We start from the raw sequence: 25,085 nt of genomic DNA, 5'->3' as shown, positions 1-25,085 counted from the left end.
GACTTTTAATCTGAGGGTCCAAGGTTCATGCCCCTATCCAGGCACCAAAAAATAAATAAACAAAATAAATTCAGAACATCTTTCTTTAAAACTTCTGCTCTTTTACTGTATCATATCACTTCCAGGATTAATTTAGCATTTTGTGTACCTATGTACAGCCTGGCATGCTACAGTCCATGGACTGGCAAAGAGTCGGACACGACTGAGCGACTGAACTGAACTGAACGATACAGTTTTCAAGTGAAAGTGAAAGTCTCTCAGTCGTTTCTGACTCTTTGCGACCCCATGGACTGTATAGTCCATGGAATCCTCCAGGCCAGAATACTGGAGTGGGTAGCCTTTCCCTTCTCCAGGGTATCTTCCCAACCCAGGGATCGAACATTGCAGGAGGATTCTTTACCAGCTGAACCACAAGGGAAGCCCGGGAATACTGGAGTGGGTAGTTTATCCCTTCTCCAGGGTATTTTCCTGACCCAGGAATTGAACTGGGGTCTCCTGCATTGCAGGCGGATTCTTTACCAACTGAGCTATCAACAATTCTCCAAAGTCATGTATTTAACCTTTCCACTCTGTGTTGCTAATTTACAGCATGGTGGATTAACCACTGCTTTCAAATTTCACTGTGAAGTGAGCAGGGTTAGTGCCAGACCCTCTGGGTTTGAGAGTAACTTTTGCTACCCTGGAGGCAGTGATTTAACTGAGTACAGTAGCTTACAGGACTGGTGTCCTTACAGTGATTTTGCTGGGGATGGCAGGTGGGGGATGTGGGGGTGGGGATAAGAGGCCATGCGTGGTACACACAACACCATGGTTACATATGACACCCTGGGGAGTCACTGATACTTTTCTTTGCCTTTGTTGCCTCATTTGTAAAAAAGAAATGATAATTACATTAGTTTACCTTACTTAACTCAGGGTTGTCATAAGAATCATATTGTACAATAGATGTAGGAAGACTTTGTGAATGGTGAAGTGTAATTATCACAAAAAGAATCTTCTAAATCAGCTGTCTGATGGATGACATGTAGCTAGACTAGACTTCTCATTATTTCCACTCAAGAGGACCTAAGTATTCTGGTGAAATTTGGAGCCAGTGCCGTGGTGTGAGCAAAACTCCAGCTAATAGACCAGGTGTTCTAATTCCCAGTTTCTCAAGCCCAGATGCCTGCGAAGCACACCTTTTAGGGGTTCTTTATTGAGCCTGTTATCTAGCTGTCATTTAAAGTCATCCAGAAGGAAGACCCAGTTCTGCATATTTTGAAAAGTGCCTGAACTCGATGGAAGGTGTCCATGTGTTTGCACAAAAGCACTGTTCCCCCTGCAGACTCTTCTGGGGGATCTGCAGATTCTTCTGGCAGAATCCCCACTGGGTTCAAGACTGTCATGCCCGCTGCTCCCACATTCATCTCCACCCCCAGCACCCCAGAACCTTTATTACCATCCCTCTGACCCCTGACCCTGCCCTGACTAAGACTTGAGGCCCTGCTGGGGAAATTTTCTGGAGAACTTCTCCTCTATTACTTTTTCAACCTATAGAAAACAGTTTTCCCATGTTCTCTTTCCTATTTATTTGAAAAATTTTCCACAATACCTTTCTTCAATTTTTAAAAACTTATTACTCCTGCAGGTCTTATTTGTCCTTAACACTATCATATAAAAAAATTAACTTTGCTGTTGTATTATTTAATGTTTCAAAGTGGCTGAGAGTTGGGGAGGCCTGTTGGACCAGTTTGCTTTGAAAACTCGCTGGTTTACTCATTATGAGACCAGCAGCACGTAGCCGGCCCCGCAGCCGCAGGCCTCCTTCCTGTGCGTGCTCCTGACCCTGTTAGAGGCTCTGGCTCAGACCCAAGGGCTCTAGGTCAACACCTCTCAAGATCACAACGGTGAGATCTTAGCTACAGTCTGCCCCTTGAGAAGTTATTGGCAACGAAAGCCAGCTGTACCAGGTCAGTTGTTCCAAACATTCATTAGCTCCCTTTAAAGGGAATTTAAGCAATTTTTTTATCCTTTAGAAATTCTTAATACTTAAGTACATTAACTTTAACTCTATTTAATACTAGCATTTGTGTGCTTTTTAATTAATATTTCATTCATTTTTAATGGCTTAATAAATCCTTTTAAAAGGCTAAAGGAAATATAGGCACAGGTGGGACAATTCTGCATGTAGTCTAAAGTAAGACAGCCTAGTCTCTTTTTTCCTGGCTGAATATAACCGATGCTTAGCTCTGTAACACTGTGTAAATTACTTAATCCCTTTGTATAATGGGGATGATAAGAGTACCTGGCTTTCTCCAAGGAAGTCCCTTTCACAGTTTAAGATGGTTCCCTTCTTTAACTCTCACCCCAAGGGCCATTTAAGATTCAGTCCTAGTAAAAATCAAGCATGTGAAATAGCAGAGGCTGAGAATGCCTGTGACCGCACATGAGCTTAAGGGTTTTAAAGCCAAGAGTTTTCTTCCATATTTTATGAGCAGAAACCTATGTGCAGCTCTTGTAAGTAATTCAAAATAATCAGCTATCTTTCATGGAAACTGTTGGTCTTATCACTGCAAGGGTGGGAAAGAAATACTCACATCAGGTCTATATATTTCTACCCTGTACAAGGAGCATTTGTCTCCTGGGACAGGAAGTATACACGTGTACGTGCTCAGTTGTGTCCTACTCTTTGTGACCCCAGGGACTGTAGCCCTCCAGGCTCCTTTGTCCATGGCATTTTCCAGACAAGAATACTGGAGTGGGCTTCCATTCCCATCTCCAGGGGATCTTCCCAACCCAGGAATAAAACCTGTGTCTCCTGCTTTGGCAGGCAAATTCTTCACCACTGAGCCACCTGAGAAGCCCAAAGAAGTATATATGTCTCTCATTAATCAACACATAAATACTGACTTGCAACCACAGGAGTCAACTTTGAATGGTCTTCATACACTACTTACACGTGGTCACATCTGAGATGTGAGAAGGACCATCTCAAGTACACGAGAACCAAACATCCTTGGTTGCCGTGGCAGCCGTCCTTTGAGATAGCCTGCAGTGATTCTTGACCCTTGGTATCGACACCCTTGTGTAGTCCCCTCTCACACTGTACCAATGCTGGTCTGTGTGATCAACAGAAGTGATAGTCCATCCCGTCTGAGATTAAACAGTTACCACGGCCTCCATTTGGGCTGCTCTTTCTTTCTCTCACATGCATTATGTCATAATCTTTCAGTCTTTCTCTTAGATTGCTCTCTGAAGGGGAAGTTCAGTCATGACCAGCCCTACGGAGGAAAACGTGTGGGGTGGAAGTTAAACAGCTATGTGAGTGAGCTTTAAGTGGATCCTTTAGTCCCAGTTGAGTCCTCAGAGACTGCCGTGCTGGCAACTGCCAAGTCATGAGAGATCCTGAACCAGAGGGTCTCAGTGGTGATGAATGTTTGCCATATCAAGTAACAAAGTTGTTGGGTAATTTGCTACCCAGCAATGGATACTTGATAGTTACTTAAGTAACTTGTTAAGTCTAACTTGGTTTCACATCCGATCATCAGGAAACAACTTTAAAGAACTATTATATAATGCTATGCTATGCTAAGTCACTTCAGTCGTGTCCGACTCTGTGTGACCTCATAGACGGCAGCCTACCAGGCTTCCCTGTCCCTGGGATTCTCCAGGCAAGAACACTGGAGTGGGTTGCCATGTCCTTCTCCAATGCATGCAAGTGAAAAGTGAAAGTGAAGCCGCTCAGTCGCGTCCGACTCTTAGCGACCCCATGGACTGCAGCCCACCAGGCTCCCCCGTCCCTGGGATTCTCCAGGCAAGAACACTGGAGTGGGTTGCCATGTCCTTCTCCAATGCATGAAAGTGAAGAGTGAAAGTGAAGTCGCTCAGTCGCGTCCGACCCCCAGCGACCCCATGGACTGCAGCCCACCAGGCTCCTCCGTCCCTGGGAGTCTCCAGGCAGGAGGACTGGAGTGGGGGCCATAACAGCAGTGGCTTTATGTAGTTAGGGATTACTGCTTTACTTTTAGCTTTTGTAGTTGGCAGATTTTTAAAAGGTCAATTTGAAGGACAGTTTTGTGTCTTTCATAAGACTACAATCAAGAACATTGTCTATTATGTCACCCTACTTTCCACATTTCAATAACAACACTGGCAGATAATTTGTGTATTTTCTTTAGCTGGCTTGGAGAACTGTGTAAACCGACATACTTCCCTTTTCACTTTGTTGCCAGGAAGCTCTGAACAAAGTTTAATGCCAAATTAAGTATCTAGTTATGGGCTCCTCGGGTGGTGCAGTGGTAAAGAATCCTCCTGCCAATGCAGGGGATGCAGGTTTGATCCCTGGGTAGGGAAGACACCCTGGAGAAGGGAATGGCAACCCACTCCAGTATTCTTGCCTGGGAAATCCCATGGACAGAGAGCCTGGTGAGCTATAGTCCTTGGGATTGCAAAAAGTCGGACATGCCTAAGCATGCATGCACTAAGTATCTAATTGGCGCCAGATACTCATCTTCTTATTCAAGAGATGTCTTATCTTTTACTTATTACCCTTTTTGAAAGTAAAGGTTCCTTAGTCCCATAAATTAACTCAAGTCCTTTGTGGATATAATTAAGGCTAATTCAGATACTATGAGTTTGTTGAGTAATCGTTAGGTGCAAAGCAGGGTAGTAGGCCCTAGAAATACAAAGATGTTCGAACAAGACAAGAAGTAAGGCTTCCTTTTAAGGAGCTCAAAATCTAGTATTGAACAATTACATGGAGAGCCAGTCATAAAACCAGCTGACAGTCCTGTTCATCACAGGGTGAATAAAGCAGGATGAAAGTGTTGGGGAGAGAAAAATGATTCCTGACTTGGGACAAAACCAAAACTGGACTCAATGAAGAGGGAGAGGCTGGCATTACTACTCAGGGAAAACAAAAATCATCTAGGATTTCCCTGGTGGTCCAGAGGGCATGAACTTGATCCCTAGTCCAGGAGATTCCACATGCTGAGGGGGCAACTAAGGCTCTGAGCTGCAATCACTGAGCCCAGGCCCTTTAGCCTGAGCTCCATAACAAGAGAAACCACTGCTTTGAGGAGCCTGTGCGCCACAACTAAAGAGTAACCCCCATGCACCACAGCTAGAGAGGAGCGCCCACTCACCACAGCTAGACAAAGCCTGTGCAGCAATGAAGACCTAGTGAAGCCAAAAATAAATAAAATAATTATTTAAAAAAGAGTCATCTTGATTATGGTGAGAAGCTTAGTGTGGCTCAAGTAGGGGTGAAATGAAAGTGGAAGTGTATGGGGTACAAGTGAAAACAAGTAATATGCTTCTGACTACCAGGGAACACAGTGTATAGGGAAGAGATGGCAGCACAATAAAGGCCATTTTTTCCACATGAGTACTGATCAAATTAATAAATAGCTAACCTGCAAGGGAATAATAAAGCTATTTAATAACAGTGTACAGCACTCCCACTCAGCGGTAATACTGCTGAGTTCTTGCACAACTAGAAAGAAAGAATAATTTAAAATTAGAAACGTGTCCAATTCTTATTAATTATCCACAGATCCTGTCACATTTCCAAAAGGGGGCCCGCTGGTTAAAACAAGAGTTAGAGAGAATTCTGGAGGCCCTGCTTCCAGAAAAACCAGAAACCTCACCAAGATACAAACGCACCAATACAAAGCAAAAATGAAAGCCTTTTCTGCTCTTTTCTGTTGGTCTAAACCACATTGGAACCCGCTGTGTTTACATTTATTCAATTAGTAGTATGTTTTCTTTACAAGACCTCGGATTACTCCCCCAAATAAATATGCTTCCCTTCAGTTTATTTCAGTTCAGTTCAGTCGCTCAGTCACGTCCAACTCTTTGCGACCCCATGAATCGCAGCACGCCAGGCCTCCCCATCCATCACCAACTCCCGGAGTTCACTCAGACTCATGTCCATCGAGTCAGTGATGCCATCCAGCCATCTCATCCTCTGTCGTCCCCTTCTCCTCTTGCCCCCAATCCCTCCCAGCATCAGAGTCTTTTCCAATGAGTCAACTCTTCGCATGAGGTGGCCAAAGTACTGGACTGCGTCAAAAGAGCAGGTTGTCATTCTGACCTTAGTGCCTTAAAGTGTCTAAACACTAAAGCATTCAGCAACTAACCAGATTAATCAGCCCTTTGCATATTTATTAGGAGCTGAATGGTAAGTTATTTGATGGCACTCCACAAATTTTTGTACTTCTTCAGACCAGAAGCTACAAACTCAGGTACCAGCAAGGCCACACCTATAACGTAAAGGAACTAGCTGTGCAAATGAGGGCCAGGGTGAGAACTCCCTGTTTTCAGTTGTAGCACAGGCATGCTTTTCTGGTTATTTTTATTTGTCTGTGAGAGACACTGAAAATCTTAACCATAATGTAAGATTGGCTAATTTTTAAATGTTAGACATGAAAACAAAATTTTGAACACTGTGTGGACTGAACAAAATGTGCCTGCACATGGGTTATGACCAGTAGAACGTATGTTTGTAACTTCAGCTTTAGGCAATTATATTAGCAGATGTTATCTTTGGCACATATTAAGAAATTGTTCAGAAACCACTTTTAAGATGTGCATTTGTTTTCAATGACTTTATGACATCGCCTAGTGCTGACGGGAGGACACAGCAGTGTTAGGGAAGTTAGGTGCCTTCAGAAAGTTGTTAATAGGTGGTTCATGCATCCAGCAGAATGAAACTAATATAGAGTTCCTTCCTGTATTAGTGCATATAAGTTTATACATAAACTATAACAGCTTCTTGAACTCATGGCTGAATGCAAAATAAAGAAATGGAAATTCCCAAGAGTAAGAAACAAAAGGAAAACTGAAAGCACGAATAAGCCCCACTTGATGTTACTAAAAAAAAACACAAAACAAAACAAAACCCTCACCGAAGACAAATTTGTGTGCTTTCTTTAACTGACCGGAAAGAGAATTCAAAGCAATATCCTTCACTTTTCATTCTAACTGTGTTTAATAAAAAGATTTAAAAATATATACGTAGTTTAGAAAGAGAAACCACTGTGAAGGAGAAGCAGGAAAAAAAATTAAAAAGGGAGAACTAGAACCAAAAGAAACAGAAACAGCAGCATAGTCTGAAATACCCTCTTAAACAGCTACATTTAAAATAATTAATAATACATTAATATATATAACATAATGAAAAGACATAGCCAATTTTAAAAAGAAACAAACCAAAATCTACAAAGTAAATGCTAACTGCTCAGTCATTTCCAACTCTTTGTGACACCACTGACTGTAACCCACCAGACTTCTCTGTCCATGGGATTTTCTAGGCAAGAATACTAGAGTGGGCTGCCATTTCCTTCTCCAGGGGATCTTCCTGACCCAGGGACTGAACCCAGGTCTCCCCCAGTGCAGGAAGATTCTATACTGTCTGAGCCACTAGGGAAGCCCCCCAAACTCAGCGGACACAGTTCAAAAGAGAATTAGAGAACAGGATCCGAGTCAATCATTCAAATAATATAAAGAGGGAAAAAAAATAAAATAATAAGACACATGCAGAATAAATTGAAAAGACCAAACATATATCTAATAACAGTTTTAAAAGAAAGAAAAGAGACAAGGGAGAGACTACATTCTAGGAGAATTTTTATATAATTGGATAATCATATTCAATTCAAGTTCTGAGTGGGATAAACTAAAATTAAGGCACACATTCAGAAAACTAAGATCATGGCATCCGGTCCCATCACTTCATAGCAAATAGATGGGGAAACATTAGAAACAATGAGAGACCTTATTTTTGGGGGGCTCCAAAATCACTGCAGATGCTGATTGCAGCCATGAAATTAAAAGATGCTTGCTTCTTGGAAGAAAAGCTATGACCAACCTAGACAGCATATTGAAAAGCAGAGACATTACTTCGCCAACAAAGCTATGTCAAAGCTATGATTTTTCCAGTAGTCATGTATGGATGTGAGAGTTGGACAATAAAGAAAGCTGAGGGCCGAAGAACTAATGCTTTTGAACTGTGGTGTTGGAGAAGACTCTTGAGAGTCCCTTGGACAGCAAGGAGATCAAACCAGTCAATCTTAAAAGAAATCGATCCTGAATATTCATTGAAAGGACTGATGCTGAAGCTGAAACTCCAATACTTTGGCCACCTGATGGGAAGAACTGACTCATTGGAAAGGCCCCTGATGCTGGGAAAGATTGAAGGCAGGAGGAGAAGGGGACGACAGAGGATGAGATAGTTCAATGGCATCACTGACTCGATGGACATGAGCTTGAGCAAGCTCTGGGTGTTGGTGATGGACAGGAAAGCTTGTCATGCTGCAATTCTGGAGTCGCAAAGACTCAGACATGACTGAGTGACTGAACTGAACTGAATGCACACTCAGACATGCTGTAGTGAAACTGCACAATGATAATACATAAAAAGAAAACCAAAATCAACCAGAAAGAAAAGACAGATCAGCTTTAAAAATGATAACAGTCACAGAGTATATTTTTAATCAATAGCAACAAAGTTCAAAATACAATTTTCTAATACGTCCAAAGTTCTGAGGGAAAATTTTATGGCTAGATAAACTATACTTCAAAAGTGAGGACAAAGTAAAGAAAATTTTAAGCCAAAGACTAATAATTTACTGGTAAATTACTACTACTGAGATAATTTGCCAAAAATCTCATGCCTTTAGTAAAATAATCATTACAGGAAAAGTTTTAGAAAAAAGAAAGCTGGACACAGAGGAAAGAGCAGGTTTATGAAGCAATGTTAATTAAAGAAACTATTAAATGTAAGATAAACCAAAATAAGCATTAATTGTAACAACAATAATTATTTGATTAAAATGAGGTGGAATTAAAATAATAAATAATTAATCACATGAATGATGGAAGGAGTAAGAAGAGTTAAAGCATTTTCATTTTTTGGTGTTATGCAGGATGATGCTAGAGATATTTATTTGTTTTGGACTTTGTTAATTACAGATGCTATGTGAATTATATATTTTAAATTTAAGGATAATGACAAAGGTAACAAAAGAAACTGAAATGAGTCACTTCACACTGTAGAACAAAAATATAAAAGAGACATAGGTCATTCAATAATCCAAATGAAAGCAGAAAAGGAGAAAATAGGAAGTATTGAAAAGTATTTACATCAAAAGTACAAAGTAAGGTATATGTGTGCAGGCACCTGTGTGTGCAAACAGAGATGAAAATGACATGCTCTATTGGCGTATTTCACCATTTAGATATATATATTTTGTATGTAATAATATATAGTAAACTGTATATCATATAATGTGTAATATATGTATTATATATTACATTAATATTATACATAAACTTCTCACATGAGCACAAAGATACACACACACACAAAGATTTTAATTTTGTAATGGCAAAAAGATGGCAACAACTTAAAGGCCCATTGATAGGAAAATACACAAATTTTAATATATTTATATTTTAATAAATAAAAATTTTAATTAAAATTTAATTTTAATATATTTATATCATGAACTCAGTAGTTAACATGAGTGGATTATACCTAGAATTACAAATATGGATAAATCATAAAAAAAAGATGATGGCAAGTGGAAAAAGCAAGTTTTAAAAGAATAACATAGCAGACATCATGATTAGCCACTCAAGAGTTAACAGTCCCCCTTTTTCCCGGTGACTTTTTCTAAGGAAGTTGAAAAGCTAAAATATTCGATACCTTGCCCTCTCTTGCAGCAAAAGGTATATCAGTTCTAGCAAATGAGATGAATGCAATTCTCTTTGGGTGTTTTTTATTTCCTAAATAAAATGACAAAAGTTAGAAAGAAAAAGGTTTTGAGTGTGCCTTTCCTCTCTGTCCCCCCTGGAATATGAACTGAGGCTTCATAGACAACTAGCCAGCAGGTAAAGAGTTACCCAGGGACGGTGCAGAGTGTGACACATGACATCCTCTCTGATGATGCCACTGAGCCACTGGATCAGAACAGGACCCCCTTTCCTTAGACTTCTTGTTTTGTGAGACAAATAACACTCATTATTTAGTATCCTATGGCGTATTTTTCTGTCACTTGCTGCTGAACACAACCTAATTGAAATAAATAAGTACAGTAAAATACTATTTTTGTAAATTTTTACATAAAATGTACAGAAATGTGTTATATAATGTATACAGATACATACAGACATAGGACATAATTAAGCAATGGTTGAGAAGGACAAGCAATGACGTTAGGGTAGTAGCTACCTTCAGGGAGAAGGAAAATGGGGAAGGAAGAGAACTGGAAGGAAAAGGACTAAATAGTAGTTATATTTTTTATTCCTTAAAAAAGAGTCTTAAGGTAAAATAAATCTTTTGGAAAAAAAATCTGAGTAATGGCTACATTTTTTTCTGTATACGTCTATGTAGTTGAATTACTTTAAATATTTTTCTCTAAAACAAATGTGAAATCTGCCAATTTTCTAGTAATCTATGATGGAACATGTTTTGCTATGTCTGTTGTATGTGGTGCTCTATAACTTCCTTATCCAACCTATTTCCACACTCCAGTGAGTTAAAGTAAGGATGAAGATAAGTCTATTTTCAATCAATCTGTTCAGGTTCAGATTTGCTCCAAGTGTAGTAAATGACCTAAGAGAACAGATATCTGGGAAACTTTTATGCTGCAACAGACTGAGTAAATAAAAACTGTGGAGAGTGTTCCAAGAAGTGAGAAAGCATGATGATGGCAGCTGGAGTTAGTGTAAGCAAAAATATAGGATAATGACAAGCCTGAAGAAATCTCAGATCATGGGCCAATTTGCCATAGGGCAAGCCAGCTTAGAATCAATATTTTTTCAATTACATTTAAACACTGTTTCACAATCTAGTATTTGGACAGCAAGTTAGCAGTGTTGTAGTTATTAATTTTTAACAAAATTTTGGCTGTATGAAATATGTATTCTCATAGGGAAAAAATGAAAAAAAAATTCAGAGTGCAGAGGGTATGAAATGAAAAGTGAAAGACTTCTTCCTCCCTCTCCAGGCTCTTAATTCACACTCCCAGAAGTACTATTAATATTTCTTCTGCTTCTAGAACTTTTATGCATGGGTTAGCAAATATATAACTCTCATTTTTTTAGAATAAATATGAAATAATATCATATGTATTATTCAGTAAGTTGCTTTTTAACTTAAAGTAATATATTGAATATCTACCAAATTAGCTCATATATAACTATCTCATTCTTTTGGACAGTAGCAAATATTCTATGAAGTTATCACATCTATTAAAGCAAGTCTATATTGGTAGACATTTAGGTAATTTTAAATTATTTGTTTTTACAAATAATGTTGTAATAAGTATCCTCTTTTCCCTAAAGATATGCCACTTTTATCATATCCAAAATTCCCACAAATGTTTGTGTGGATTTTTATAACTCTAGTCTTCCATACGGAGAAGGCGATGGCACCCCACTCCAGTACTCTTGCTTGGAAAATCCCATGGACGGAGGAGCCTGGTAGGCTGCAGTCCATGGGGTCGCGAAGAGTCGGACACGACTGAGTGACTTCACTTTCACTTTTCACTTTCATGCATTGGAGAAGGTAATGGCAAGCCACTCCAGTTTTCTTGCCTGGAGAATCCCAGGGACTGGGGAGCCTGATGGGCTGCCGTCTATGGGGTCGCACAGAGTTGGACACGACTGAAGCGACTTAGCAGCAGCAGCAGCAGCAGCAGCAGTCTTCCATAAAGCTGCCAGCCTTTTCCTTCACACAAACGTTGATGGCTAGAGTCTCATAATACATTTAGTATCTGGTAGATCTTATACCTGAGTGTTACTCAGGACTTTCAGAATTTTCCTTGAATGTTTATTTTTCCAGATAAAGCTTTAGCATCATTCTACTAAGTTTAAAATATCCAGTCTGTTTCTCTGAGCAGTCAGCCATTATCACACACTCCACCTGTAGAGGATTTACTGAGGAAATTGAGGCAGGGAGGTTCTGGACTGGGGACAGCAGGCACAGAGGAGGAAGAGTGGGATACAGGAAGCCCATATGACAAACTGTGAGAGCCCTTAGATCCTTTCCGTGCGGTACTCCCAGCATGATAGTAATCTACTTATACCTCTGGTTAGAGGGACTATTGGAGAAGGCAATGGCAACCCACTCCAGTACCCTTGCCTGGAAAATCCCATGGACGGAGGAGCCTGGTAGGCTGCAGTTCATGGGGTCGCTAAGAGTCGGACACGACTGAGTGACTTCACTTTCACTTTTCACTTTCATGCATTGGAGAAGGAAATGGCAACCCACTCTAGTGTTCTTGCCTGGAGAATCCCAGGGATGGCGGAGCCTGGTGGGCTGCCGTCTATGGGTCACACAGAGTCGGACACAACTGAAGTGACTTAGCAGCAGCAGAGGGACTATTTGTAGATGCTCACTAATTCACAGGTACTTCGATTTGGAGCTGCCCCCAAATAAAGGCCAGATTCCCCAATTAGCCTACAATAAGACTCACCAGTTGACAGTCTAGACTTGCTTCTAGCCCATATCCTGGGCCTTAATCTTCCAAAACCTATTATTAGTATTCTGAGGCAAGTGAAAATATTGCATTCATGAAACAAGAATAGGACCCTAGAAAAAGAAACAATCAAAAACAAGAAAGGGCTTTTAGAAAGAAAAATACAAGAGCCGAAATGAAAATTTCAAAATTGGAACATAAAGTTGAGCAAATCTCCTTGAATAAATGCAAGTGGGGAGAGCCCTAAAAGAGTAGGTGCTTAAACAGTTTTTGATGCTTCAGAGAAGAAGGCCAAATTCTTGTAAAGCACAGCTTGGATAGAACCAAAAGTAAAGGTGAGGAAGGCTTATTGAGTCAGTGGGATGGAAGTCAGTTTACAGGGGTTAAGGTGGGCTTTGAGAAAGTAGAGTAGTACAATTCATGTACTCGTGTTGGTGATGCAAGGAAGAAGAAAAATACATTCATAGTAAAAGTACATAGAGACAAGCAAAAGTTCTATTTAAGGAGGGGAAATAAGGGCATAGCTTAAAGAAAACAATAAAGGAGATGATACAGAATAAGTGATACACAAAATAGAGGAAGATATGAGCTTAGAGATAAAGCCTTAAAATGGACACAAAGGGATGAGAATCCAAGTGAAGACAGTCACTCTAGCAAGAAGGGTGGTTTATCTGATACTAACGAAAAGATTAAGACTTTGGGATTGACATACACACACTATTGATACTATGTATAAAATGGATAACTAATGGGAACCTACTGTATAGCACAGGTAACTCTACTCAGTGCTTTGTGGTGACCTAAATGGGAAGACAATCCAAAAAAGAGGGAATGTATGTATATATATCGGAGAAGGCAATGGCACCCCACTCCAGTACTCTTGCCTGGAAAATCCCATGGACGGAGGAGCCTGGTGGGCTGCAGTCCATGGGGTTGCTGAGGGTCGGACACAACTGAGCGACTTCACTTTCACTTTTCACTTTCATGCATCGGAGAAGGAAATGGCAACCCACTCCAGTGTTCTTGCCTGCAGAATCCCAGGGACGGGGGAGCCTGGTGGCTGCCGTCTATGGGGTCGCACAGAGTCGGACATGACTGAAGCGACTTAGCAGCAACTTCAGCATGTATATATATAAGGCTCCCCAGGTGGTGCAGTGGTAAAGAATCTGTCTGTCAACAAAGGAGACAGGAGAGACGCTGGTTAGATCCCTGCATGGGGAAGATCCCCTAGAGGAGGACATGGCAACACTCTCCAGTATCCTTGCCTGGAAAATCCCAAGGACAGAGGAGCCTGGCAGCTACAGTCCATGGAGTCGCAAAGAGTTAAACATAACTGCGAATACACATATGTGCATGTATAGCTGATTCACTTTGCTGTACAGCAGAAACAAACACAACATTATAAAGCAACTATACTCCAAAATTTTTTTAAAAAAAGATATTGCCAATTTCAAAGAGCAGAAAAAAAATTAAAAAACAAGATAAAGTTAGGATAGATGGTATGTTAAAGTCTGGTTGATTGTGTAAAAGTCAATTTATAAGTGATGACTTGGGTATTACTATAAGTTAACGCCTGAAGAAATGCAGAAGGAGGGGGAAAGAATCAGAGGCTTAAGGAGCATATAATAGATCTGAAACATATTAAATGGCAGAACACTTGGGGCTCAGGATGAATCACTCTCTGAATCCTCATGAGAGACAGACACTTGCAGCAAAACTTTAATGGGATCCAATAAAGGTGATTGGACATAGTTCACAAGAAATTTGTTAAATAAGATAGTTTAGTCAAAAGAATGAATTGCTGAAAATAATAATCAAAAACACGTTTTTACCCACAAACAGGTAACCTGGTGCTCCTTCAGCTTATTTTATCATGTTTTATTTTTAAATATTCTTGTCAATTTCCAGAATATTTTTTCTTTTTCCTTAAATTTTCAATATCTATTTTTATCATTATTATTGTACCTATCTGTAATAGAAAAATTTATCAAAACACACACACACTCACAAATAAAACTAATATCCAACAATAGATGACTGGTTAAATATTCTCAAACACTAAATATGGTATAATATCATTTCTGAATAAGGTATATATGTATATGTTTTGCATATGTATGAGCAAAGAAATGTTATATTTATAATAGTGGTTGTCTCTAAGTAGGTTGGATCATGGTGGGGGTTCTGATGTATATCTTTTTGTTTCTCTGCAATTTATGATTTGTATCTAAGGTACATAAATTATTTTTATGTATAGATGAAAAGAAATAAAAACACAAAAAAGGAAAAGTACTAAAATCTTTTAGACTTGGCCTTTTAGATACTTTCCTTTAATTTATAAAATTGGAGTTAATTCTTAGTCAAGTGTGTCTACTCAGCAGTGAGGCCTGTTCTGTGGTCTCCTTAAATACTGCCTCATGCCTTTTATACAAAAAGCTATAAAGTTATGATAGACTGAAGGGAAATATTCTTTTTCTTTTTTTACCCTCAATCCATTAAAAACTTTTTCAATTATGGCAGGCATAACCCCCAACTATTGAGTTTTTAGGTTCTTTTTCAACGTAATATATATATTTTAACATTTAGTTTCTCTGTATTCTGGGAGATGGGGTGGTATGGGAGTGAAGAAAGGTGGAAGAAACAGCAAAAAACAAAAAGAAGTAATCAGAGGAGAACAAAGGACTGTAAAACTGATCTGCTGCTGCTGCTAAGTCGCTTCAGTCCTGTCTGACTCTGTGTGACCCCATAGACAGCAGCCCACCAGGCTCCGTCGTCCCTGGGATTCTCCAGGCAAGAACACTGGAGTGGGTCGCCATTTCCTTCTCCAATGCATGAAAGTGAAAAGTGAAAGTGAAGTCGCTCAGTCGTGTCCGACTCTTAGTGACCCCATGGACTGCAGCCCACCAGGCTCCTCCATCCATGGGATTTTCCAGGCAAGAGTACTAGAGTGGGGTGCCATTGCCTTCTCCTGATCTAGGGCACTTCAAAAATCAAGCTGCTACATGAAAAAAAAACAAACAAAAATGGAATATTCATTTATGGAAAAATATTATTGTATTCAAAAGATCAGCTTATTTGTAGTCAGTTGGTCTTTAAATTAGTTTTAAATTGGATCCTGTCTTGCAAGATGACAAGGAAGTGTCCTAGGGCTTAGGAGCATAACTGGGTTGATTCAGAGTGAATTTGGGTTGGAAAAAGCAAGAGGTTAAGGACAGCAATATTACAGAGGTCGACATGAACCAATCGGAGATAAGCAGGGAATACTTTTGGAGAAGGCAATGGCACCCTGCTCCAGTACTCTTGCCCGGAAAATCCCATGGATGGAGGAGCCTGGTAGGCTGCAGTCCATGGGGTCGCTAAGAGTCGGACACGACTGAGCGACTTCAGTTTCACTTTTCTCTTTTCATGCACTGGAGAAGGAAATGGCAACCCACTCCAGTATTCTTGCCTGGAGAATCCCAGGGACGACGGAGCCTGGTGGGCTGCCGTCTATGGGGTCACACAGAGTCAGACACGACTGAAGCGACTTAGCATAGCATAGCATAGCATAGGGAATACTTTTAAGTCAAAGCTTCCAGTCGATCATCAGTGTTGCATGCCGGCTAAGTTGCTAGTCGTGTTCTACTCTTTGCAATCCTAAGGACTGTAGCCCACCAGACTCCTCTGTCTATGGGATTCTCCAGGCAAAAATACTGGAGTGGTTGCCATGCCCTCCTCCAGGGGATCTTTTTCACCCAGGGATTGAACCTTAGTCTGTCTCCTGCATTGGCAGTAGGGTTCTTTACCACCAGCACCACCTGGGAAGCCCATCAATGTTAGAAGTAACTAAAAGACAAGTAATGAGTGCTGGACTCCACCCCAAACAGCATCCCAGCCTGCCCCACATGGGGTGCATCACTGCAGAGTTAAACTGGCATTCTCTCCAGGCACAGACAGTGATGGCCACTGGCAGCACAAGCTTGAAGAGAGGTGTGTAGCACTGTGTATAGCAGCATAGCTGTTAAACTTTGCATTTTCAGCCTGTTTCAAGGTCTCAAACCCTGAACCCTTGTGAATATGCATGAGTGCATCCCAGTTAAACAGAATATTGTCTGCAAGGTAGAAGCAAATCCTAGGCAATCCTATTGCCTTCAGACAGTCTCTCCCACTCATGGGCTAATCTTATATAAATGAGCAAGCATCTGGCCTGGCTTGCAATCACACTGACCTTCAGGGCGGAGCCCTTGTACTCTGACAGGTTTGCAAGAGAAACCCCGGGGTTAGGATGCCAGATTGCCAGTACAGAAGCAGAATTGAAAACAGAGGTAAATAATTGTTTCTTTGAGGCGATTTCAAGCTTCTCCAACAGAACTGTCTGTTTATCAAACCTCCATTTCATAGTATCCTTTTGTTTATAGAAAAACAGACCAAAATCCCTGCAACTAGTCTGAGCAGATTTTAAATGACATGCACAGGAATCCCCAGCTAATTTGCACCTAGTTATAGTTTCATACATGCCAGAGGGCAAACTCCATGACACTTCTCACTGAAATATTCCAGCCTGCCATTTAGAGAGGAAGACTGTGATTTCAATTTGAATATTATATGTAAACAAAAGGAGTTTCCTAAATAGCAACTTAAAGAACTGCCTTAGAAACCTAAAGCACTTTAAGAAAGCTAAATCAGACCAATATGGACTTTTTTCCCCCCTAATGTAGGAAAAAAAAAAGAAAATAACTCAGCAGGGGCTGAAATATGTGACAAACAATTTGGAAGCAGCTGTGCTGATTGCTATAGTCTCCCAATAACATACGACTTGTATTTTCTTCTCAGTTTGATTCCTTGACTCCAGGAAGTATTGAAAAGATACAAAACATTTTCTTATGGCAAGGTGCTTTTACTGTGATCAATTACCTTTCCTTCTGTAAGCTCTGCTGTGGTTAGTCACAGGATTAATGTCTAAGAAGGCAGAGGGGCCAGGGCCCTGAGTTATGCCTATCTTTTTCTTTTTTCTCTTCTTTTCAAATTGCACCTTCAAATTGAAAAGGGTGTAAAAGGAATTCCAAATATCAATAGCAATGATTAATTTTCTGGCAGTTATGGATAATAAGTTACTAACAAGAAAATTAAATATAGAACCATGAAGAATTTATGAAAATTACTGTGCTTTTAATGTTTGAAGCCTTGGTGGCCAGTCTTCAAAGTATATTAAAACCTCTCAAATTTTGCAATTAAATCTTATGACCACGAGATCTACCACAAATATTTATTAAGTGCTACTAGGTAGTATTAAGTTGTAGTAAAGTCAGTATTTCTGGTGATTTTATATACATTTTTTTACAATGTCATCTGGAATTTGTTTTTGTGTAAGGTCTGATAGTAGAGTTGTAATATTTTCTTCCTGTCTTTTTATAATTAGCCAGCAAAATGTCCCAACCTCATTATCTTCTTCATTTTTCAGTGAATTGTTACTTTAAACATATGATACTTGTGTGTGCATGTCCACAGATACACCTGTTTATTTCTGGATGTTCTATTTTGTTTATTTGACCTATCTATTCCTGCACTGGTACCGTATTGCAATAACTGTAATTATATCATTTCATTATGCTTTATTTTTCAGAATTTAGATATTATTGTAACTCACTTATTCTCCTATATAAAATTTAAATTGTATCCAGTTTTAGAAAAAGATTACTTTTGAGAATTGTATTACATTTTAAACTTAATTTGGGGAGAATTAACATTTTTAATAATGGATTTTCCTATGTAGTAGTGTATCTCTCCCCTCTTCAGATTTTATAATTCTCCTCCTATAGTTCCTGAGCCCTACCTCTGCTTGTGGTTTCCATCGTCCGTTGGCTCTGGGGCAGCATCCAGTAGTTTGAATGAGTCTGGGTTATTCCTTTGTTTCCTTTGAGGGCATCTTCAACAAGCCATGTGATGAGTACACCACCTCTGAGGGTTAAGCCTAGTGTTTCCTATGCTCAGTTTCTGTCTAAACAAGTCTTTTTACTTGTGGTAAGCTTGTATCAATTTCTGATCCCCTTCCACCCAACCACCACTCTTAGTGGGCATCATTTGGTAAGCTATATATTTAGTTCTTTGATCAGTCTTTCTGGCTCTCAATCACTTCTTACTCTCTTTTCTGCTGCTGCTGCTGCTAAGTCGCTTCAGTCGTGACTGACTCTGTGCGACCCCATAGACGGCAGCCCACCAGGCTCCCCCATCCCTGGGATTCTCCAGGCAAGAACACTGGAGTGGGTTGCCATTTCCTTCTCCAACTCTCTTTTCTAATGAGCCACAAAGCATATTCAGAGATCCTCTAGCTTAGGAGAAAACAGACTATGCAGAGCTCTCTTCTGATTCCAGGCACTTTAATTCACAGTCCTCCAACAGACAATAGGGTACATCTTACTGACTGCCTAATAAAATCAGGAGAAATTGCTCTCTGAATGTGTTATGACTGGATCATGCCTTTGCTCACATGGCATTCACGAGAGATCCAGGATGATTTAAGGTGGTTTTCTCTTTTTTGGTCTCTTTATTAGTATAGGAAAAATGCCAACCATAGTTAGGACATTGAAAACGTTTCCCTCTCACAGTGGGTGGTAGAACTATCAATTCAGATTCCACATTTATGGGATCCTTTTATGTGTCAGGTGGGGTACTTGTGCTCTCAGATACTATATAATTTATGACATTCTCAGGTTTTCAAAAGGCAGCTATGAACCCAGATATCTGAAATTTAAAAAAAATGGCTATGAAAGCTTAAGTTCATGTATCAATATTAAAACAATCACAGGAAGTAAGTCAGAGCCAATAGTAATGGTAAAATAAATGCAGCAGGCAGTATTTGTTCAGTTTTTATTATATATTGGATGCTATAAATAATTTATCATTATTGTCATTAAAATAATTGCATGACATATGTAAAACTATACAAAAAAGATCTTAATTAACCTGATAACCACAATGGTGTGATCACTCACCTAGGGCCAGACATCCTGGAGTGTGAAGTCAAGTGGGCCTTAGGAAGCATCGCTATGAACAAAGCTAGTGGAGGTGATGGAATTCCAGCTGAGCTATTTCAAATCCTGAAAGATGATGCTGTTAAAGTGCTGCACTCAACATGCCAGCAAATTTTGGAAACTCAGCACTGGCCACAAGACTGGAAAAGGAATCTTGTATTTGTATACATCCCACTTGCATTTATTCAATCATTCTAGTCCCAAAGAAAGGCAATGCCAAAGAGTGTTCAAACTACTGCATTATTGCACTTATCTCACATGCTAGCAAAGTAATGCTCAAAATTCTCCAAGCTGGGCTTCCACAGTATGTGAACCAAGAACCTCCAGATGTTTAAGCTGGAATTAGAAAATGCAGAGGATTCAGAGATCAAATTGCCAACATTTGTTGGAGCATAGAGAAAGCAAGAGAATTCCAGAGAAACATCTACTTTTGCTTCATAGACTATGCTAAAGCTTTTGACTGTGTGGATCACAACAAACTATGGAAAATTCTTAAAGAGATAGGAATACCAGACCTCCTTGCCTGCCTCCTGAGAAATCTGTATGCAGGTCAAGAAGCAACAGTTAGAACCAGACATGGAACAATGAACTGGTTCCAAATTGGGAAAGGAACATGTCAAGGCTATATATTGTCACCCTGCTTATTTAACTTATATGCAGAGTATATTATGTGAAATATTGGGCTGGATGAATCACAAGCTGCTATCAAGATTGCCAAGAGAAATATCAATAACCTCAGATATGCAGATGACAACACCCTTATGGCAGAAAGCGAAGAGGAATTAAAGAGCCTCTTGATAAAAGTAGAAGAGAGTGAAAAAGCTGGCTTAAAACTTAACATTCAAAAAATGAAGATCATGGCATCCGGTCCCATCACTTCATGGAAAATAAGATAGGGAAACAGTGACAGACTTTATTTTCTTGGGCTCCAAAATCACTGCAGATGGTGACTGCAGCCATGAAATTAAAAGACACTTGCTCCTTGGAAGAAAAGCTATGACCAACCTAGACAGCATATTGAAAAGCAGAGACATTACTTTGCTGACAAAGGTCCATCTAGTCAAAGCTATGGTTTTTCCAGTAGTCACATATGCATGTGAGAGTTGGACAGTAAAGAAAGGTGAGCACCGAAGAATTGATGCTTTTGTACTATGGCATTGGAGAAGACTCTTGAGAGTGCCTTGGACTGTAAGGAGATCTAACCAGTCATTCCTAAATGAAATCAGTCCTGAATATTCATTGGAAGGACTGATGCTGAAGCTGAAGCTCCAATACTTTGACTACCTGATGCGGGGAACTGACTCACTGGAAAAGACCCTGATGCTGGGAAAGGTTGAAGGCAGGAGGAAAAGGGGATGACAGAGGGTGAGATGGTTGGATGGCATCACTGACTTGATGGACATGACTTTGAGCAAACTCCAGGAGTTGGTGAGGGACAGAGAAGCCTAGCGTACTGTGGTCCATAGGGTCACAAATAGCCGGACACGACTGAGCAACTGAACTGACTGATGTAAAATTAGCCCCATTCCATAAAGGAGGAAAACATCTCAGAGAGATTAGGTACTGGACTGACAAAAGCTAACCACTAGAATGGTTTGGGGAAGAGTGTTAACACTGACCATTTTTTTGAAATCCCACTTGGGGATTCTCAAGATTCCCAAAATCAATAAAGCACAGAGCTTACTTTGGGTGGTTGATTGACCAGCCTTGGGTCAAGACAGCTAATGCATCAGGAGTGTTGAGGATGTCAGGTGTCGAGGTGGGGCAGAGAAGCCCTTTGGAAGAGACTATAAAAATTATCTGGGGCCAGTGGCCTTCCATTACAGGTAGGGGTAGAACATGAGTGTAGTCAAAGGGAGAAATGGAATTGCTAGAGTCTTGGGGTCCAATGTACAATCCCAGATTTGGAAAGTCTGGTAAATATAGATAGATATAGAGACCTTACAGGACTTCCCTGGTGGCTCAGATGGTAAAGCATCTGCCTACAATGCGGGAGACCCGGGTTCAATCCCTGGGTCAGGAAGATCTCCTGGAGAAGGAAATGGTAACCCACTCCAGTATTCTTGCCTGGAAAACCCCATGGACCAAGAAGCCTGGTAGGCTACAGGCCATGGGGTCGCAAAGAGTGGGACAGGACTGAGTAACTTTACTTTCACTTTCACTTTCAGAGTCCTTACAAGGGCTCGGAGATAGTACTGAATCCATGTGCCTGTTTTCTAATTCTGTCTCCAAAACTGAATCCATGTGCCTGCCTCAGGACCAAGCTAGGACTATAAATGGAGCTCATCATTCTTCTCTACTAGGACTTCCATAGTGGCTCAGATGGTAAAGAATCTGCCTGTAATGCAGGAGGACCTGGGTTCCATCCCTGGGTTGGGAAGATCCCCTAGAGAAGGCAACCCTCTCCAGTATAATGGCCTGGATAATCCATGGACAGAAGGGCCTGATAGGCTATAGTACATAGGGTTGCAAAGAGTTAAAAACAACTCAGTGACTAACACATCATTCTTCTCAGCCTCCTTAGATGCATAACAAACAAGTCACTTCTTGCCTGCTGGTGGAAAGACCCTCATGAGCTTTCCAAGAAGGATCTATTCCTACCTAATATTTAGGTTGGTAAAAAAGTAATTGTGGTTTTGGACTGTTACTCTTAAAGTATTAAAACTAGACTCAAACACATCTTTATTAATCAAATTGGAACCATTACAATCAACACATTTTTGCCAATGAGAAATAAGTTGGTTTATCCCTGTAGTGTAAAAATCCATGCTTTGGGATTTGATGAACTCCCGGAAAGCATTTTCTGTCTCCTGTTAGTTGTGGAAGCATCTTCCCTGCAAAAAGTTGTCAAAATGCTTGAAGAACTGCTAGTCAGTTGGAAAGAGGTCAGGTGAATATGGCAGAAGAGGCAAAACTTCATAGCCCAATTCATTCATCTCTTTTGAAGCGCTGGTTGTGCAATGTGCAGTCGGGCATTGTCATGGAGAAGAATTGGGCCCTTTCTGTTGACTAACGCTGGCTGCAGGAGCTGCACTTTTTGCTGCATCTCATTGACTTGCTGAACAGACTTCTCAGATGTAATGGTTTTGCTGGAATTTAGAAAGCTGTAGTGGGTCAGACCAACAGCAAACCTCCAAACAATGACCATGTCTTTTTTTTTTGGTACAAGTTTGCCTTTGGGAAGTGCTTTGGAGCTTCTTCTCCATCCAACCACTGAGCTGGTCTTCACAGCTTGTCCTATAAAATCCACTTCTCATCACATGTCACGATCTGATTGAAAAATGGTTCACTGTTGTTACACAGAATAAGAGAAGATGACACTTCAAAACGGTGACATTTTGATTTGTCGTCGGCTCATGAGGCACCTACTTGTCGATCTTTTTCACCTTTCCAATTTGCTGTAAATACCGAATGACCATAGAGTAGTCCACATTGAGTTCTTCAGCAACTTCTTGTGTAGTTGTAAGAGGATCAGTTTTGATGCTCCTCTCAGTTGATCTTTGCTAACTTTTGATGGCCGGCCATTGCACTCCTCATCTTCAAGGCTCTCATCTCCTTTGCAAAACTTCTTGAAACACCACTGCCCTATATGTTCATTAGCAGTTCCTGAGCCAAAGGCATTGCTGATGTTGCAAGTTGTCTCCACTGCTTTATGATCCATTTTGAACTTGAGTAAGAAAATTGCTCAAATTTGCCTTTTGTCTAACATCATTTCCATAGTCTAAAATAAATATGAAATAAATAGCAAGCAAAAAGTCATAAGCAAAATAAAAGTGAGAAATACACATTAAAATGAAATATAGAATAACCATTTTTATTTAAGAATGCATTCCAGTATCAAACAGCAAAGTTCAACAATGCAAAACCACAATTATTTTGCACCAACCCGTGAAATTCCAGATGTTCAAGCTGGTTTTAGAAAAGGCAGGGGAACCAGAGATCAAATTGCCAACATCCACTGGATCATCGAAAAAGCAAGAGAATTCCAGAAAAACATCTATTTCTGCTTTATTGACTATGCCAAAGCCTTTGACTGTGTGGATCACAATAAACTGTGGAAAATCCTGAAAGAGATGGGAATACCAGACCACCTGACCTGTCTCTTGAGAAACCTATATGCAGGTCAGGAAGCAACAGTTAGAACTGGACATGGAACAACAGACTGGTTCCAAATAGGAAAAGGAGTACGTCAAGGCTGTATATTGTCACCCTGCTTATATGCAGAGTACATCATGAGAAATGCTGGGCTGGAAGAAGCACAAGCTGGAATCAAGATTGCCGGGAGAAATATCAATAACCTCAGATATGCAGATGACACCACCCTTATGGCAGAAAGTGAAGAGGAACTCAAAAGCCTCTTGATGAAAGTGAAAGTGGAGAGTGAAAAAGTTGACTTAAAGCTCAACATTCAGAGAACTAAGATCATGGCATCTGGTCCTATCACTTCATGGGAAATAGATGGGGAAACAGTGGAAACAGTGTCAGACTTTATTTTTTTGGGCTCCAAAATCACTGCAGATGGTGATTGCAGCCATGAAATTAAAAGACGCTTACTCCTTGGAAGGAAAGTTATGGCCAACCTAGATAGCATATTGAAAAGCAGAGACATTACTTTGCCAACAAAGGTCCACCTAGTCAAGGCTATGGTTTTTCCAGTGGTCATGTATGGATGTGAAAGTTGGACTGTGAAGAAAGCTGAGTGCTGAAGAATTGATGCTTTTGAATGTGGTGTTGGAGAAGACTCTTGAGAGTCCCTTGGACTGCAAGGAGATCCAACCAGTCCATTCTAAAGGAGATCAGTCCTGGGTGTTCTTTGGAAGGACTGATGCTAAAGCTGAAACTCCAATACTCTGGCCACCTCATGCGAAGAGTTGACTCATTGGAAAAGCCTCTAATGCTGGGAGGGATTGGGGGCAGGAGGAGAAGGGGACGACAGAGGATGAGATGGCTGGAGGGCATCACCGACTCGATGGACGTGAGTCTGAGTGAACTCCGGGAGTTGGTGATGGACAGGGAGGCGTGGCGTGCTGCGATTCATGGGGTCTCAAAGAGTTGGACACGACTGAGTGACTGAACTGAACTGAACTGAAGTAGTAAGGAGGACTGAAATTCTACTTTCACTTGTAGCATGGAGAGATAATCTCAAAATAGGTGTTCATTTGAAGAAAACAACAACAAGAACAACAATCAAACAAGTAATCAATAGGGTTTTCTAAAAATTTTGACCAAATGGAGAACGAAAGACACAGAGCATTCAGGTCATTTCACTGAGGAAAGAAGAAATGGCAGTTCCCATGAAGCATCACATTGAAAGAAGTCAAAGCACAGCGTCCTGAACTTTGAAAGCTGTGGTATCTTCCCCAATCACGTTCATCATGACAGTGAACTGCATCTTACAGAAGAGAAAAGATTTTTCCTCAACAACCCACACACCTCTATCAAATTCATTTAGAAGAGTAGCTGAGGCAATTTTCTAAGCCCTATACTTTATCAATATTATAGAGATATGTGGAAGAAAGTCCACAGGAGTAACTGGAAGACAGGGGGAAAAGCAAAGAGGTTAAAAAGGAAACCTAGAAAATGCGGTCACTGTAAAGATTACAGTTTCTGA

At 40.3% G+C, this 25,085-nt stretch overlaps 1 protein-coding gene and 1 pseudogene across 1 annotated transcript in view; both read right to left on the bottom strand.

The window, feature by feature from the left end:
* SLC9A9 (solute carrier family 9 member A9) overlaps positions 1 to 25,085 on the bottom strand; it is a 647,485-nt gene that overhangs the window by 361,881 nt on the left and 260,519 nt on the right. The window lies entirely within an intron of this gene.
* Positions 22,177 to 25,085, bottom strand: part of LOC129644077 (histone-lysine N-methyltransferase SETMAR-like) — an 82,911-nt pseudogene continuing 80,002 nt past the window's right edge.

The sequence above is a fragment of the Bubalus kerabau genome, chromosome 2 (assembly GCF_029407905.1).
Source record: "Bubalus kerabau isolate K-KA32 ecotype Philippines breed swamp buffalo chromosome 2, PCC_UOA_SB_1v2, whole genome shotgun sequence".
NCBI classification, from domain to species: Eukaryota; Metazoa; Chordata; class Mammalia; order Artiodactyla; family Bovidae; genus Bubalus; species Bubalus kerabau.
This window is presented reverse-complemented; position numbering and strand designations above follow the sequence as displayed.